This window comes from Corvus moneduloides, chromosome 3 (genome assembly GCF_009650955.1).
Source record: "Corvus moneduloides isolate bCorMon1 chromosome 3, bCorMon1.pri, whole genome shotgun sequence".
Taxonomy (NCBI): Eukaryota; Metazoa; Chordata; class Aves; order Passeriformes; family Corvidae; genus Corvus; species Corvus moneduloides.
Genome location: NC_045478.1, coordinates 14492433 through 14510246, shown reverse-complemented (window position 1 = coordinate 14510246; position 17814 = coordinate 14492433). Strand labels below are relative to the sequence as shown.

Sequence of the window (17814 nt, the reverse complement as noted above, 5' to 3'; positions counted from 1 at the left end):
ATGTAATGACTTAAATCTGTTTCCAGCAATAGTAGAATTTTCTTGATGTGCTCAGCTTAATCTGCCTGAAAAAAAATTCTTCTTGTATACATGGCAAGTAGTCATCCTTTAATCTAAGAAGGCAGATCTCTTATTTCTTCACTTTTTTTGTGTGAGTATGAGGAAGATTGAGTCAGTTAATCGGACTGGAGCAGCACAGTGCTAAACAGCATTCCTTTTTGTCATATCTTGAATGACACTTAAAAATCATGGATGTGGTATCACATTGGAGATGTAGGGCTTAGCTCATGACAGAAACTGAACCTCCTGCTTCTTCTATGTGTAATTCAGAAAATAAATTATATAGATGGAGAAAGGACCCTTAAGGTGACATTAGGGTTGTGTAAATAGCAAGTGCTTGCTGTATATGAACACCAGTGTCCTACTGAAAAGGTTCAGTGAATATTGTGTTCTTAGGAAGGTTTGGAAGTTTGGCAGCAAGCCATTTGCCATCATCTGACAGAGCCTCAGGGTTTCTAGGGAAAGGTCTTTACAGAACCTGGTGGAAGTTTTCATCCATACTAAGGAGTTTATCAACAGAAGAAGACTCCTGTTGCAAAAGGGCATTATTATATTTTTTGTTTGTATTTTTTCTGTGGCAGAGGTGGTGTAAAATTCACTGATTTATTTAATTTTGTTAGCTTTAAATGTGTGGAAAAGTTGAAGTGTGTCCTCATAAAGTGGTTATCTTTATATCTTGAATTTCAAAGTATCCTTGAAGTTAATATTTTTTGTTGGTTTTGGTGGGTTTTTATTTAAAATTTATTTTATTATTTAATTTTGTCTTATGAGAAAGTGTTCTACAGTGCTTGCGTGAAATCAGAGTAGCTCGCTGTTATGTGTACACTGAGATTTATGATTTAGCACATTCACTGATGGTGGGATTGTGTCTAGATGCATAAAAGTCATTCAAACCTATCAGGGAAGTTGGTTGACCACTGCCATCCTTTCCTCCAGTTTCTCACTATCTCATAGCAGTGAGAACTTGAAATGGATGAGAAATGTTGGGGCACCTGCTTGTGCTGAGGGAAGATGGAGGAGAAAGAGATTCTGGGAAAGTGGGTTACCTGCCACTCAGGGGCAAGCTGTAGGCAGATGCTGGAAAAGCAGAAACCACTGGAAAAACTCAAGCACTTGTTTCCATTTTTGAGGCATCTGCATTCTTCCATGCTCTGCTAGTCCAGCCCCAGTGCTTCCATGTCTTACCAGCAGGGAGTAACACCCCTTGTAAACAGGTCCCAGGCCTCCAGCAAGATGAGATCACCTCCAGCCCCAGAGGATTAAAGCTAAGCAGACTTTTCTGCCTCTTTTCTTGTCCTTCCCATCCTCTCACATTTCCACCACAACAAAATAGAATGGTAATACCATTGTTTTACCATTACTCATTGTTTTACCATTGAGGAATGGCAAAATGCAGTTTTGCCTGCAGTACTGAGGAACCTTGGAATCAGAGATGCATTAGGTTGGAAAAGAGCTCTATGATCATCAAGTCCAACCATTAACCCAGCACTGCCAAGTACACCACTAAACCATGTCACTGTGTGTCACACTGGCACATCTTCTAAATACATCCAGGAATGGCGACTCAACCACTTCTCTGGGCAGCCTGCTCCAATGCTTGACAACCCTTTTGGTGAAGAAGTTTCCCCTAATAGCCAATCTAAACCTCCTCTGGTGCCACTTGAGGCTGTTTCCTCTCATCCTATCTCTTATTACTTGGAAAAAGAGATGAACACCCCCCTCACTACAGTCTCCTTACAGGTAGTTGTACAGAATGATAAGGTCTTCTTGAGCTTCCTTTTCTTCACCTTGAGTTGGTTCTGATCAGAAGGCAAATTCTAATAAATAATAATAAATTATTATTTTTAAATGATAATTTATATAATTATAGGAAAGTAAAAATGATCAGTTTTTACATTCTACAGCAGTGAGTTCTATAATTTCAACTTGTTAGAAAAAACATAACGTTTTTGTTTCAAATATGTTCCCTAATCATGCCATTTGGTGCTCTGTAATTCCTGTTTTATGGGAAACTGGAAGAATTTCTTTTAAGTTCACTTTTTCCATATTATTCTCAATTTCATAGATATTTATCAGCTCAGTTACCAATTTTCCAATCTGAAGACTCCTAACCTATGTAACCTGTTTGTGTGGAAGTTATTTCAAATGTCTAGTCACTCTTGTATGTTGCTTTTCTGTTCTGCTGTAGCCTTTTCAAATGTGACATTTGAAAGGAATAATATTGTAATCTGAAGGGGAAATAAAAAAGAAAGGGGAAAAGGAAAGTTTTTTCCCCAACATGAGAGCAATAAAATCGTGGAACAGATTGTCCAGAGAGGTTGTGTAGTCTTCATCCTTGGAAGTTTCCAAGACACAACTGGATAAAGCCCTAAGTGAACTCACTGCATAGCTGACCTGTCTTTGTGAGATTGGGCTAGACACCTCCAGTGGTCCCTTCAAAGATGCTAACTATGATCCCATGATCAGATATCCAGTCAGGGTACAAGAAGTCTAAAGTGTAGACTTAATGCAATGTTAAACTGGTATTTTCTTCTTTATTCTCTATTCTTTTCTTAAAACATTGTGTGTGCCTTTTGGGCAACTAGGGAGCATTGAGCTGTTTTCAGAAAACTGTCTATGGTGCTCAAACCCACTCTTTACTAAGTGGGTAGGAGTCCATCATTATGCACATACAGTTGGCAGCTGCAGCAAGAGCAGGGAAAAAAGCATCAAAGGGTGGTGTTGTGAAGTGTGGCTTTGGGAGCAACATCCCTCCGTTCTCTCTGTGCCAGGTTACTTCCCTGAACCTGGACAAAAGCAGATAGTAAGGAGGAAGTGTGTTTGGGATTGCCTGGTTCTGTGGCTGCTGCTGTTGGCTGAAGCAGTGGCAAAAACATTGATTCAAAGAGAAAGAGTTGTCTGCTGCAAGGAGAAAGGACTGCACTTCATGCCACTGGCATGCCCATTGCCTCTGGTGTGCTCCTGCACTGGAGAGACTGAGGAGAGCTGGACCCAGCTTTAGTTCCCTGACCATTCTTCTCCCGCTCTCTGGACAGATGACTCTTCTGGCTAGCTGCTTTTGTTCTCCCACTGATCTCCAAATCTCTGTAGAGTACCCATACTGTCAGCATCTTGGCTCTGAGTGCCACTATGGCTTGTTAGAGCCACAAGGCAGATATTTTCTTGCACATCTGTAGATACAAAAATGCTGCTAGCAAGGATTTTCTTGCTATTTTCTAAGTCCGTGAGAGACTTTTCTCTCTCACAGAAGAGGCAGCAGAGTTATGTAAACAACCAAGCCACCTGCAACCTTGAAAAGTCTTGTTTATGGTATAGTAGAAAAATATTTTGACAATGGATGTTTAGGATTTTGGCCAATCACCCCCAAGGGGTGGCTGGTCCTTTGTCCAATTAGACCATGAAGAAAAAAGTCTATAAAAGAGTTTGTAAAATAATTAAATAAACCAATCTTGCTGCACAATTCCTGCCTGCTGCATCTTCTCTCCTCTTCCTCTCTACGGCTGCGGGACACGGTGATACACCCTAGGCACCCTAGGGCCTAGGCCTGCAGTAATACACATCCACTGTTTTTCATTTATTAGTACTTAATTGAACCTGCCTTTTCAATCATCCCCTACTATGAGATACACCTGCAACACTTCACAGTCTACATTTGTGTATCCTGAATAGTTTTCTGTCACTTCTCTGTTCTGTTCTGTACAAGGCATCAAGCTTCATTACAGCAGTGTTCACCTCATCAGTCAGCCATTGGTGATCCACTTACTCTTGTAGTATTGAAGTTGGTTTAAGCTATATATATGTCTTAATCTTATAGCCAGTGGTTCAGCAGCTTTGTATTTTGTGTAAAAAAAACTCCAGTCCTGGTGATATGTTACTTCCAAATGACCTGTCCATTCTGAAGCTTCCTTTGCTGACCAGAAAGAAGTTTTGACCTTCAGAAATTGTGCTGATAATGTGACATCTCTGGAGTGTTCTATAAAAGCATCCAGATGATATTACAAGGTATTTTAGCACCAAAATACATAGAAATCTGATTCTCTCTCCTCATTTAAATCGTCTTTATTTCTGAAGTTTACCTGTTCTTAAAACAAAAACTCTGGCTTAGTCCTTAGTACAGCTTAGGAGTGGTACTGTTATCTGTGTGGTTTGGTAACCATACATCACTGGAGAGAGCCAGGAGCCCCTCAAGGCCTCCAGAGGGAGATCCTGTCCACCTAAATAAGGTGTGTAACCTTTAGCAATCAAGATTTTTTAGAAGTCTTTAGCATCACCTACCTCTCTCCAAAGTCTCTGTAACAAACGTAAACACTTTAGAAGGACTGCTTTATCATGTGTCTAAAATTAAGAAAAGCATGCTGGTCAGCTGTAATTATATGTGATTTTTGGGAGCCACATACTGGTCGCCCGAAAGTGCTTCTGGTCACCATAACTGCTCAAAGTGAAAAAAGACCATTTGTCATTCAAGCTGAAAAATCAGAGGACTTATGCTTGTGTTTTCTGTGACCTTAAAGGGGTTATTTGATAGTTTATAATCTTAAAAATTGTTACTGGTTCCTTTTTCCCTTTCATTTGCTATTGCATCATCAGAGTGTGCTGGTATTTAAGTATGGCTTTGCAGGGGAAAAGTTTGGAAGCTTCTTTACAAAAAAGCTATTTAGAATAAAGCTTGAGAAACAAAGAGCATAAACAATAGGTAAGCTGGATTTGGGAGATAACTAGCTATCCAGGGCACTTTTCTTTATCTGTATAGATCTCTTAAACTAATCTCCAAGTGTCAGGCTTTGGCTACTGGGAGTTGATTTTTTTTTTTTTAAAGACACATATAAACTCCCAAAGTTTCCAATTTCTTCAAACGTCTTCCACTTTCCCTTTATATCCCTGGTCTTCCCCATGCATCTTCTGTTTTATAACTCTGTTTTCCCCGGGGCTGCTGAAATTGTCTGCTCTTTAGACCCCAGAGCCGAATAAGGCACGTCTGGTTGGGAAGATACCATATTCCGTGGGAAGCAGGGGTGAGGATGCCTGGGCGGAGAGGAAAAGGCGGGGGAAGGGTGAGGGGTTGTATTCTTGACCTTAGGTAGCTGGTGCTGAGAGGTAGCGCATTGTGTGGGAACACAGACAGAGCTAGAGCTCGTGGATAGGAAGGAGGGAGCAAGGAGGAGGGAGGAGGAAGCTGGGACAGCGAGGGGGGAGGAGGAGGAGAGAGCAGCATCTCTATCTTTCTTTGCAGACCACGCTTGCTAAACAGCGAGGGGAGCCTCATGCTTTCCTAATATCCATCACTCCCTGCTTCCAGCGTGGTCGCAGACAGAGCAACAAAGAGGGTCTCAGAGGTAAGATCCATGCAACTTGCAAAGCTGTAGCTTCTGCCAAAATAAGGGGAAGCAGCAGCAACAATAGAAAAGATTATCAGCACCTGGGAATGCTCAGAGACGGCAGGGGGGTAAGTGGAAGCCCAGGTCTCCCGAAGGTTAGGGAAGTGTTGGTCCCAGCAGCAACAGGAACGGAGTAAGAGGGGAGCAGAGCAGGTCCGAGGGGATCGGGACACCAGCCAGCAATATTTTAGGTGCGGGCAGTTTGTGTCCCAACTGCCTGTGTAGGAAGAGGAGAGAATAGTGTAGGAGCAAAACTGATACATGGATAAATGAGACTTAACAAAGGATACAAATGGTTTATTTACCCAAAATATAGTTTTGGAGTGAACAAAACAATTCATTACTTTGTGCATGCCAGAAGAAAAAAAGAAAAGAAAAGCTGAAGTCTGCATATTGTTTTGACTTTTTTTTACTTGAAAGTTTTATTTTTCATTTTAGGACAATGTTTCAGTTCAAAAATGCAGTTAGTAGCAAACAACAAGAAAAAAGGGCAAAATTCCGAAAATAATGTGATTTAAAAAGTCAAACAAAATGGGCTGACAATTATTTGAAGAAAATATTTGTGATACCAAAACAAGGTATGGTATTTGACGTGAGAAATACAGTTTCATTTCATTTAGGGAAAAAAACCAAACCACAATTTTGTACTGGCCTGAAATGAAATTTCTACTTTTGTGTAATTCATCCACTTAGACTAAAAAATCAGCAATTTGATTAAGTGTATTTATAAAGTGAAATGCTTATTTTCAGTTGTGGATACTGGGAGCTTAAATGAAGGAGACAAACTATAGCATCTCTACATTGCAGAAACTGATGTATGCCTTTTGCTTGTGCTTTGTCTCATTTACTTTACTTTTTGAGGTATGGGCTACATTTGTTTAGATCTAATACTTCATAGACTCTTCTGAAAACTATTAACTAATAAAAGTTATAATGCCAGTGTTTGTTGTTAAACATGTTGAACCACCTGCAGAGAAAATTAACAGTGGTTTGTATGTCTTATGAATGAGAGTCTTTAGGACCTAATGACTTTTTGTTTTGTTTTGTTTTGTTTTCAATGAAATATAGAATCATTTTCCAAAGCTGGACATTCTGGAATATTTGTGCTTAATTGGAAGTTTTTATGTTTTCATCTCAACATTAGCTAACTAAAATAGCTGTAGTGAGTTGATTTGATGTGTGAGGGAGGAAGCTGGAACCACCTCTCTGGTGCATTGGGAACTTGGAGGTGGTAGACTTCAGTTTGATTTGCTTTTTCATCAGTGTAAATTTACTGGTACAAGTGGATCAACATCAGGTTCTGTACTGGTCTACATTGCCTCATTTTTCTTACAAATGAGAGAAAAGCCACATCCCAGCAATGGGACTTCTCTTCCACCAGCTTTTACAATGATCTTAATTGCTCTTTCTGGGCTTATTTCAGTTATATTATTATTTTCAGAATATAAGTAACAGTCTGACACTGGTTACCACGTCTGGTGTGGTAGTTGTCAGCTCTAGCTTTGAAATTTACTTAAGTTAGTAGACAATCAGGATTTTTATTAGAACAGAAAACACAAAATAACTTGCTTTCCTGTCAGCCCACCCCCTTGCTTATACTAGTTTGGGTTTGTTTGGTTGTTTTTTTCTCTTTAATCTATCTTTTGATTTGCTGACTTCAGGAACAGTGGATATATTTTTGAAACCTCTTGTTCTGCTTTGTCCTTAATGTACAGCTATTTAAGTAAACATTGAATTAATTGAGGCCTAAAAGTGATCTTTTGTTTCCTTAGTACAAAATGATCTTTTTATTTTTCTTTTTTTTGTTTGTTTGCTTGTTTTTGTTTTTATTACAGTTTTGATTTTCTGTGGCTTCTGTTAAAGAAATGACATGTTCTCACTTTGGAAAGTTTTAGCTGTGTTAGATGTATAAAGAAACATTAACAAAAGAAGCCTAACACAAATCTACCATTGCAGGTAAATTTCATTTGACGCTAACATTCTTTTCTATTGAGACAATAGTTAGCTATTGTTCTCTTAAAACAACTTTTCCATGAATTGTATTGTTCTTGAAGTTTATAAGGGCTGGATGCAAAGCTCCCTGAAGTCAGGAAGAGACATTCCATAGACTTCAAATGGCTTTGGATCAGGCCTGTCACGTGAGATTAGCTCCTGACAGAAGATGTAATAAGCACAAGCCCAGAAAGGAATGATTTAGGAATGGAATTTCACTTAGGCTCTGATCATCTTTGCTTTGTGAATATCAATTAGGCACAATGTTTTTATTTTCTGTTAAAAACGTGTGCATTCCTTGGTATTGGGAATATACGGTTTTTCTTCTCACTTACGCCTCGAGTCTACTGTCTATTTGTGTCTGTCTTTAAATACCTTGTTAGGGTAGTCTGTCTTTGGATACAATAGTTCCAAATCTCTCAGATGAGATTTCATGTTATTCAATAAAACTATGCATAATATGCACAAAGTTAAGGAAAGAGTTTTCTAATGTGAAATAGCAAGTTAAAAACAATGGTTTGAATTCTGTTTTTCCTTGTTAAAGCATAAGAATATACTCTGTATAAGAAATTACTGGCTTCCATAGTTTCTCTTTTAATAAAACAACACCTGTCCCCAAAACCCAGAAGTGATTGCTGTATAAAATGTGAAAAGTGGCAAAGTCAGACATTTGCAATTTTTCTGCATTTGAAGCTTATGGAACTTGCACACTGTAAAAGTAACCATGAGAAAAACAGTATAGTTTTATATAACAAAAAAAAAAAAAAAAAGGCATTTTACATAGCAGAGTTAAGTAAAGCAAAATTTGGATTAGGAAGTTGTAAACTTTCAAAGGTGGTTCTTATTAATAAATGAAAGCTTGTGAGACTCCCAGACCCTCTAGTGATGCTGGGCATAGTTATCTTTAGGGGAAAATTGCCTTTGGTTCTTATTGATTGTGGTTTTTCTAATGAATACAAAGCCTGCACAGTGAATGATAAGTGATCTGTCACTCCTTTTTTTCACCTTCATACAAAATAAAGCATCTACTTACTCTCAGCTGAGATCAGGCACAGCCAGGGATTTATTTCATGTGAATAAAAGCTACATGAGGGGCATAAAAGGCTAGTGGAACGAAAACAAACCAAAATCTATGTGTAAACATCCCTACTTTCACAAAAACATGCCTGTGTTCATGTATTCTACCTGTGCACAGGGAAAGCATTGCTTCTTGAACTACAGCTGAATATTTCTTTGCTTTTTTCCCACATAGACGATGGTTAATGATTCAGTCAGTTGGAAAATCTGACTAAAACTTCAAAACTTCTTTTACACAGACTGTGGCAGGAAATACTACATTATACTAATGAAATTCTTATTTTCTTAGCATATGGTAGTATTTCTTAGTATATATTGTAGTATATTATTTTCTTTTCTTCTTATGAGAAACTTATGCTCATTTTATAGGTATTTGTATCTGTACCTCTATAGTTACACCTAAGGATTCCAAAGATCATTGGTTTGTTTTCAGTCTGCCTTCAGTTGCCATTATCCATATGTTACCTTTCATGCTTAAATGTTTATGTGAGGAATAAAGGAAGTCTAAGAAGTAACATTGCCATTGGTATATCTCTGAAGAAACAGTAAAAGAAAATTGCCATTTAGACAGTGTATACTGTAGGAAATATGCTGTGAAATATGCTGATTGAGTGTTATATGAAGAAAATAACTTTCTTCTAGTTAAACACTACAGCAGTACTTCATGTACTAGAAGCAATCTGTAATTATGTTGATGGCATATTTATATAATTATGCAGTAGCTAAAAATGAAAAATTATTTGTAGAAAGTTTATTAACACCACAGGAAAGAAGATATATAGTAAAAGCATAGAATCATAGGATATCTCGATTGGGAAGGCACCCATACAGATAGATCATCTGGTCCCTGCTCCTCACAGGAGAGCCTAAACTAAATCATATGACTGAGAGCATCCAGACATTCCTTGAACTCTCTTAGGCTTGGTGCTCTGACCCTGTGCCAGTGTCCAACCATCATCTCAGTAAAGAACTTTTTCCTAATGTCCGACATAATGCTGTCTTCCCCTGGTTCAGATTCATTCCATTCCCTTTTGACCTCTCACTGCTCACCAGAGAGGAGGTTGGCACCTCTGCCTTTGCTGTCCACCCTGAGGGGGCTGTGTACTACCATGAGGTCCCCCTTGGTCTTCTCCAGGCTGAACAAACCAAGTGACCTCAGCCACTCCTCAAGTCTTGCCTTTGAGAACATCTTGTCACCCTCCTCTGGACAGACTCTAGTAGTTTGATGTCCTTCCTAAGTTGAGGCACCCAGAATTGCACACAGCATTTGAGGTGAGGCCGCACTAATGCAGTGCAAGGAGGGACAATCCCTGCCCTCGACAGGCTTGCTATGGCTGTGATGCTGTGCCTCGCATGACATGGTTGGCCCTTTTGGCTGCCAGGGCACAGACTCACATTTCCATTAATCCAAACCCTCAGATCTCTTTCCATGGGGCTTCTCTCCACCCCAGTTTGTACGTGTAACCAGGATTGCTCCATCCGAGATGGAGAATCCAGCACTTGCTCTTGTTAAATTTCCTTTGGTTGTTGCTGCTCTCTAATCTCTGTAGGTGTCTCTCTCTATAAGGCCTCTTGACCCTCGATTGACTCCACAGCTCCTCCTACCTAGGTTTTTCAGCAAACTACTTCTCTGTCCAGATAATTTATAAAAATATTAAATAACACTGGCCCTAAAACTGAGCTCTGTTGAACCCCATGGGTGACTGGCTGCTAGTCTGATGACACCCCATGTACTATAACTCTGAGCCCTCATCTTGTCATCTTACAAAAAGATGTCATCTTTTAAGAATCTTGGGAAGTTTGTCTTCAAAATAACAGTGACTTTTGTTCTGTATGAAATAGAATTTATGTAACTATCTTGAGCATCTTTGAAGTGTCAGCTGTGAATTTCACAGTATTTTAACTTAGAAAAGACAACCTGCCTTTTTTCTCCATGCCTAAGGCAGCAAGGAAATTAAGGAAGAGATGAAAGAACAGAATTATAACAGCTTCTATTTTTAGAGTATCTTCTATTTGCCTACATCAGCCCACTGATGAACATTAGTACCAATATGTTCATGTGGCCTCAGCTTGAACTATATGCTCTTTTACAATTTGTACATAAACAACAGTTTAAAGCCTAGACAGACTACATATGTTTTAAATTATGTAAATTACCCTCGCCTAACTGCATGCATGCTTCTTCAGCTGCTCTGTCATAGCTACTCATGGCTAAAAGCTTTTGTCTTTGAGGCCTTCATAAAGAAGGAGACTTTTGGTTACTTTGCACTAAACCACTTCTATCTTGTAAACTGCATTTCCAGCTTCATGCTCTACATATCTTTAATTCTTCTGCCATTTACTTCCTTTTCCATCAAACCTAATCATAATCTTATTTTCTTTTAGTGGACTGCGAAGATGGAAGTAGGGATTTTTGGCAAGCTGTTAATTTCATGTACTGGTCTACAAGCAGTAGACTGACCATCTATTCTAATTGTCTGCTCTACACTGACAATCCTACCTCTTCAGTTTAACTGTGACATGGAGCTTTAATACAGAAGGGAGAAGGGCTCCTGTTCAGAGGAATAATAGGAGGAACAACTAGGAAATCGGGTAGTGTTGCCATTTTCTGGGAAGATGTGCTTAGAACTGGTGACAGAATAAAAGGGAAATACAGTATTTTCCTTGGGAATATTAAGCAGATATTGGGTTTGCTGATGCAAAAACTGGTCTTATTCATACCAGTTCAGATAGCTGTGTTAATGAGTTTCTTTGGTTAATGGACCTGCTAGTCCTTAATGGACCTGTCTTTGCTCCACCACTGAGTATTCCTTTTTTCTGATATGATCCTGCCATATATTTCTATAGCTTAATTCACATATGTTTTGTATGATCTAGAAGATTGCTTAATCTGAATAATTTTGTGCTCCCATCCATCTGAGTCATCAAGCCATAACATCAATACGCATATGGATGTTTTTGTATGGCGGCTAAATCTATCTAATGGGCTGCCTTCCCATACAGGGAAGCCAATGATCCCAGGTACTGTTCATATCAGAGTAGATACATGTCTTTATTTGCAGTTTGGCTGATTAGTAGAGAGCTTAGAAAATTGTAATATTCTTCAGCTATAATTCAGGTCTTCTACTGAATTTCTCACTGCATATGTTATAAAATAGATGTGCCTAATAAAGGTCTAGATAATGACTTTAAAGTACCTAAAAAAAGCAAATGCTTTATTATACCTATGCATTTCTAGCATTTAGTTATTACTGTGCCTTAAAGGATCCCTACAATCTTAAAAGGTCAGGTTACATTTTTCAGTTAAAATACTAACATTTGGAAATTTCAGGCAGTGATTGTGGATAGTCTTCTATAGATGTTACTATGTCTTTCCTTGTGTGTGTGTCTTCTTTTCTTTTATCCAGTGAAGTTTCCCAATATATTCTGATGCTTACTTTATTTTTTTTCTTTCTGTTATGCAGCCAGCATTTCATATGCACAAGGGAAAGGCAAAGTCAGCTGAGGGATCCAATTGGGAGTATCAGTTGGTGTGAAAAAGAGTGCAGCAAGTGGGGCAGGTGACTTGGCTTGAGTTCATTCCCAGGTTTCAGCCCACTGACAATGTTCACTGTGTAAAGTATTCTCTCTTGGGTTCTCTTTTACAGAAATTCAATGATTTCTCTCCAAGGAAAAACTTAAGCATTGTTCTGGAGCTAATTTATTTCAAAGAGTGCTCCCACTAGGCAAAGTGTATGACACAATTACTTATGACTCTCCTAATCCCACACGATTCTCTAATACTCCTGAAGTAGGTCTCCTACTCTGTGTGTAATGTGATGCAACATCCCCGTTCATGTATCGCATGCTTTTAGTTCCATGCCAAAAAAAGCTGCTCTGATAAAAGCTTCAATACAGCCTGCATAATAATGAAATGAAACTGACTGGGGAAAAGACCACACACAAATAGTTATAGCCATGGAGGCCCAGCTGAGGCCCAGAGACACTTTGGCCTGGCATCAGGTGATGTGAACACGGTCTTGCAGTGTGAATTCAGGCAATTCTCCAGTCCTGGGCATAAAGTCCTGGTATCTCTTCCTGAGCCAGATGCTCGTAACAGTAGAGGTGTATGGTCGTGCTGACAGGTCAGTCTGGGTGTGAAGTAATGGTGTCTAGGATGGCAGCAAGAAAACAAAGCTTTATGGATGGTGCTATTCCCATTTCAAATTAGCTCTACTGCTTCGCTGTCCTTTCACTCCTAGGTGGCAGTGCTTTTGCATGTAATTTTGTTTCTTTGGCACTGTGTTCACTTTCTAAAGAAAAAAGGCTATCTTGAATTCAAGCTAAATTTTACTCAGTAAGAATGATCCCTTTAAATTTGCAAATAGATCTTAATCTACAGGGAAAGCTTTCTGAGGTTTGGTTGGTTTTTTTTTCCATTGTGTGCTTCTGTGGGTCCAGGATGAAATAAACTTTTCTTTTTAAGGTGCAATTTTTGATATATCCAATTAGAAATTGCTTTCACAGTTGTATTTGTTAGTTTATGTGATGAGAGTCTGGAAACTCCTAAAGACGCTGTCACAATGCATGAGAAATAGTCTGACAAACAGCAGGACTGCAAAGGAATAATCTGTTCCTTGTATCTTCTACCTGCATCAGAATTAAGTGTAACTGCAGCCAAAGAATTTGCCAACACTCAGGGCTGTGTATAAATGCATGCACATGAAAAGCTAGTGTGTTTTACTAAGGCTTTATTCACACATCCTCTTCTGACTGCAACTGTGCTGGCTGAGATGGTTCCTGCCCCTAATAACTCCTTACTGCACTTCTGCCAGAGAGATGACTGTGCCAGTTGAGCTGCTCCTGTGCATGGCTCCTAATCCATTCTGTTTGAAATTAATAGGGCTGGTGAAGATTTATTACTATAACAGTGTTAACTTTTTTTACCAAAGAGGGTCAGAGATTGCTCACAAGGAAAACAATGTGTGTAAAACTGGCAGGGCAATAATTTCCAACAGCAGAGCAGTAATGAGCCTCTATAAAATAGATTGGAATCTTTCAGTGGGCACTGCCAGAAGTGGAAGATTTGTTGATGGCCTTGTGTGCATTTAATTAGTGCCACTGATTTTTCAGTATTTTCTTCTTGCTATATAGGTATGACCTTAGGTTTGTACGTATGTTGCCTGTTCACAAGTAGTTTGAATGATCCATGGTCAGGATTCAGTTAAATGAAAATATTTGTAGACTTGGGGTTCATTAAGTTTTTTCCCCCTGTTTTAACTTTATCTAATTTACATTCTTGCTGGAGCTGCTCTGAGGGCTCTGATTCAGAATCAGGCCCCCTGTTCTGTTTAAGCACATGCAATTTATTTTAAAAACAACAAACACGATTAAACATTGAACATAAATCCTCAGGATCTATCACTGAACAGAAATCCTTGGGGTCTGGTTTAATTCAAAACTCACCAAAACCAGAAAGATCAATTTGAACAGCCCTTATATGGCTATCATCAGCATTTTGTCTGAGAACTTTATGAATTCTAAAACTTCTAAAAAAACACATCTTTTCCCCCTCTTTGCTACTTTTTTTCTTGCTGGTTTATGCCTTATTTTTTTTATGGTAGTAAACTAATATAGAGGAGAAGAGAGTTTTTAAAGATGTCAAGATTCTTGGCTGCTTGAATCCCACACCATTCCTTTTGTGAATTCAGTTTCACTCTTTTCTGACAGACATTAAAGTAAATAAACATTGGCTAAGCTGAGCAGATAATATAAGGTGATTTAGAACTGGCTTTAAAACAAGCATTATAAATCCCAGTGTTTGCATTATAAATGATGAATAGTTTTATTTTTAAAATGTTGACATTTATCTGTTACCCTTTATCTGTTGCATTAACACTGGTACATCACTGACTTTTAAATTAGGAGGAATATTGTCAGTGTAGGAAAAAATAGTATCAATGCCAGTTTAAAAAAAAATCAAAGCCAAACAATTTACCACTTGGGCATAGTTTATTAAACCAAAGTTAGTTTAGAAGATTGTATACTGTGAAATCCATCAAATTTTGGAGCAGACTTTGTCCTCATTTCGAGCAATAGAACTTCATGGCAGGATGATATTTTAGCAGTGTGCTACAAAAATTGTTGTCAAAGCACAAGAGACCGAATATAGTCACTAGTTTGGCTAAACTCCAAATTTGTGCATATGTATGGATCCTCAGTAGGTTGGTCTTGTTAAGAGTTTTTACTTGTACATATGAGTTCACTTACATATTTAGAGTGGGTTTTCAGTAGGACCTCCCATAATAATGAAGGGGAGAAGGGTGCTTCTCTAGGTGTTTGCCTGACTTCCAGGGTTTTGTCTGGATGTGTATTATTTCTGTTTGACCATTTTGTTCAATTTCAATCCCTCAGAAAGGTGGGAAATGAAACTGTTTAAAAGCACCCATGGTAATCTCTGGTAGTTTTGTGGAAAATTATTCTCTAAATATTCTGGAAAATGGGAAAACTGCTCCAATTATCAATAACACAGGTGTCTAGAGAGAAACACTGTTTGAAAAATGTTATAAAATATGAATGTATAAAAATCTGTATCAGTCCTTAGCATACAACATGCACACCATTTAAAATGTGTATGTTTATTGAGTGAAGTTATGTCAGCAAGCAACATCTGCGTGTTAGAAGTAGAATTCTCTATGACACTGATTAGGTAGAAATACTGTGGGTACATGTGCACAATCAAAGCATCATGATGGCACTGTCAAGGCATTTTAGACAGAGCAGTTGGCTTTTAGAAGGCAGATGTTTGAGAGTGGTTTCAAAACCAAAAACTCAAAAGTTTTTTTTCTTGTTGACACTTTTCCTTCTACTCTCTTTGTAAAATCTTCTTGGTATTCCCACAAGTACCTTAGGACATGAAGCAATTGTGATAAAACAAAATAAATCCTTAGTTCATTGGCTAAATTTGGAAAGAATTTTTTGACATTTCTGACCATCCTTCAAATAGGGATGTCAGAGTGCAGAGGTCAGGGTAGAGAAGCCTTGGGATATCAAAAGGTGGTGAGAAGAATGGCTGGGATTTCCAGCAGCCTAAGAGTACTCTTTTGTCTCTGGTGGTCAGTTGTCGAGGATGATGCCTGTGGACATCAAAGAAATGTCTAAACAGTGTTATCAAGGCCTGTCCTTTGCCCCCTGCCATGTAATAGGCCTCTTTTTCAGGAAAACATTGGGAAAGCTGAGAAAGCGAGTTGTCCTATCATAGTGCTATTAATTCAGCAAGAAAGCGGATCAATAACATTTGCACTAACCAGTAAAAAAATCTGTTAGTTTTTAAAAATGCAGATTAGTCAAGCCTATAAATTAGACACTGCACATCCAAAAATCAATTTTAATGTTTTTTTCATAACGTATAAGTAATGAGGCCTTCGTTTCAAAGAATTCCTTTTTGCCTTCATGGACATTTTATGGAGAACTGATCTGAGAAAACGAAACAAAACAAACCCCCTACCTTTCTTTAACAGTTGCTAAGAAGTTTGGTTTGTTGATTGTTTTTGTTTGGTTGGTTTTATTAATGTATTATATGTACCCTGAGGTATTTTTAAAGACAAGAGGGAGATGATATTTTATGCAATTCATGCTTGAAATACTGACTTTGAAGCCTGGAAGTGTTATGCCATCATTTTCAAGATAATATATTTCAAATCCATTCGTCCTTTTAGTACACTGGTGGAGGAACAGCTATTGTGAGCTGTTTGTGCTAAATGCAATAAAATGTTATGAGAAAAAGAAATACTATTTGCTTCTTGTTATTTTGGATTTCTTTTTAGAGATCAGAGCTCTTTAAACCCTCAGTTTTGCAGAGACATTGCAAATTCTCATGGTGAACAGCTGGCGTAATCAACTGGGCCCGAGCAAAATAAGAGCCTATTAAGCCTAAAATAGGGACCAACAGAGAGGAAGGCAGCCTAGAAATGGGCCTGTGCTGGTAATTCCTGTGAAGCAAACTCTGGGGGTTTTTAGCTGATTCAGAGCCAATGATAGTGCCTGTGTCATTGTGCAATGCTGCTGCCCTTTTTAAACTAAGAAGACACAATGTAAAAAACATTCTTTGCGGGACTGAGGACTCAGTACAATTTCTGGCTATGGATCAGTCTCTAGGAATATTTGATAAACCCAATTTTTAGAATTCACTGCTGCACACATTTTGCTAAGAGTATATAATTAATTAGAATATACTTGAAATCTTTACTAATTAGACCACATGAATACACATAATTGCATTATTGTCATAAGGAAACAACATTAATTCAATATGAAGATGCTTAAACCAAATGGTAATGTAAGTATTAAAAATAAACCTGTGGTCGAATCGACAACTCTCTTAAACAGAGGAAATAGGAGCTGGGATTTTTTAGCAGGTGGTTATGAGACATCTTTTCATATAGCTAAAAGTGTAAGTGCAATGTGTTTTTGAAAGTCTGAAATGAAACTGTTTAAGGACCTTGTGTTTCTCTACCATATTTCATTTTACTGTAATTTAGGACTAAAGAGAAAACTTTGATATAAATCTATGAGTTAAGTTTAACTGGGAGAACATGGATAGTAATATCACTTGCTACACTAAAGTTTATAACAAGTAACAGATGTGCTGGGATAATTGTTATTTGTTTGGATGGATATTGCACTTGAAAACTGGGGCTGCTAGATGATTCATCATTACTACCTTCCTATGCCCACATCTAGTAAAGAAGATGAAGAGCTACAGGTTTGCTTGCGTGCTTGAGTGACCGCAGAGAGCCTTCATGGTCATATTCATTTTCCTTGCTACTCTGAGAGTCCAAATGCTTTTCACTTTCAGGGTATGGATCTTGAACACTGATACTATGCACTCCATAGTTAATATATTTTATAATAGACCATATAATGCTACTTCTGGAAAAAACATGGAAAACAAAGTATTGCACCTCCTATAGCATTTTAATCTTTTTCTTACTACATCTGTGTTTTTTCTTGCATCCTGATTTTGCAAACTTCCCTGTCCCTAACTTTTCAGAAGAGAATATTTTCAATGAGTGAAGAACATCCTTCTCTATTAATTGGAGAGATATGGATTTGATGGATGGAATGTTCAACACATGAGACTTTAGCAGGGTCTGTTGTGATAGGATAAGGGGTAATGGTTTTTTAAAAAAAGAGGTTAGATTAAGATTAGATATAAGGAAGGGGTTTTTTTGATGGAAGTGGTGAAACACTGTCATAAGTTGCCCAGAGAGATGGTAGGTGCCTGTCCCTGGAAACATTCAAGGTCAGGTTGGATGGTACTGTAAGTGAC

The 17814-nt window shown here is 38.2% G+C and overlaps 1 protein-coding gene across 1 annotated transcript in view; it reads left to right on the top strand.

The window, feature by feature from the left end:
* Positions 1–5211: 5211 nt before the first annotated feature.
* Positions 5212–17814, top strand: part of GREB1 (growth regulating estrogen receptor binding 1) — an 87963-nt gene continuing 75360 nt past the window's right edge. The window contains 1 exon segment of the mRNA XM_032104489.1: positions 5212–5393. The gene's annotated coding sequence lies outside the window, so the exon portion shown is untranslated.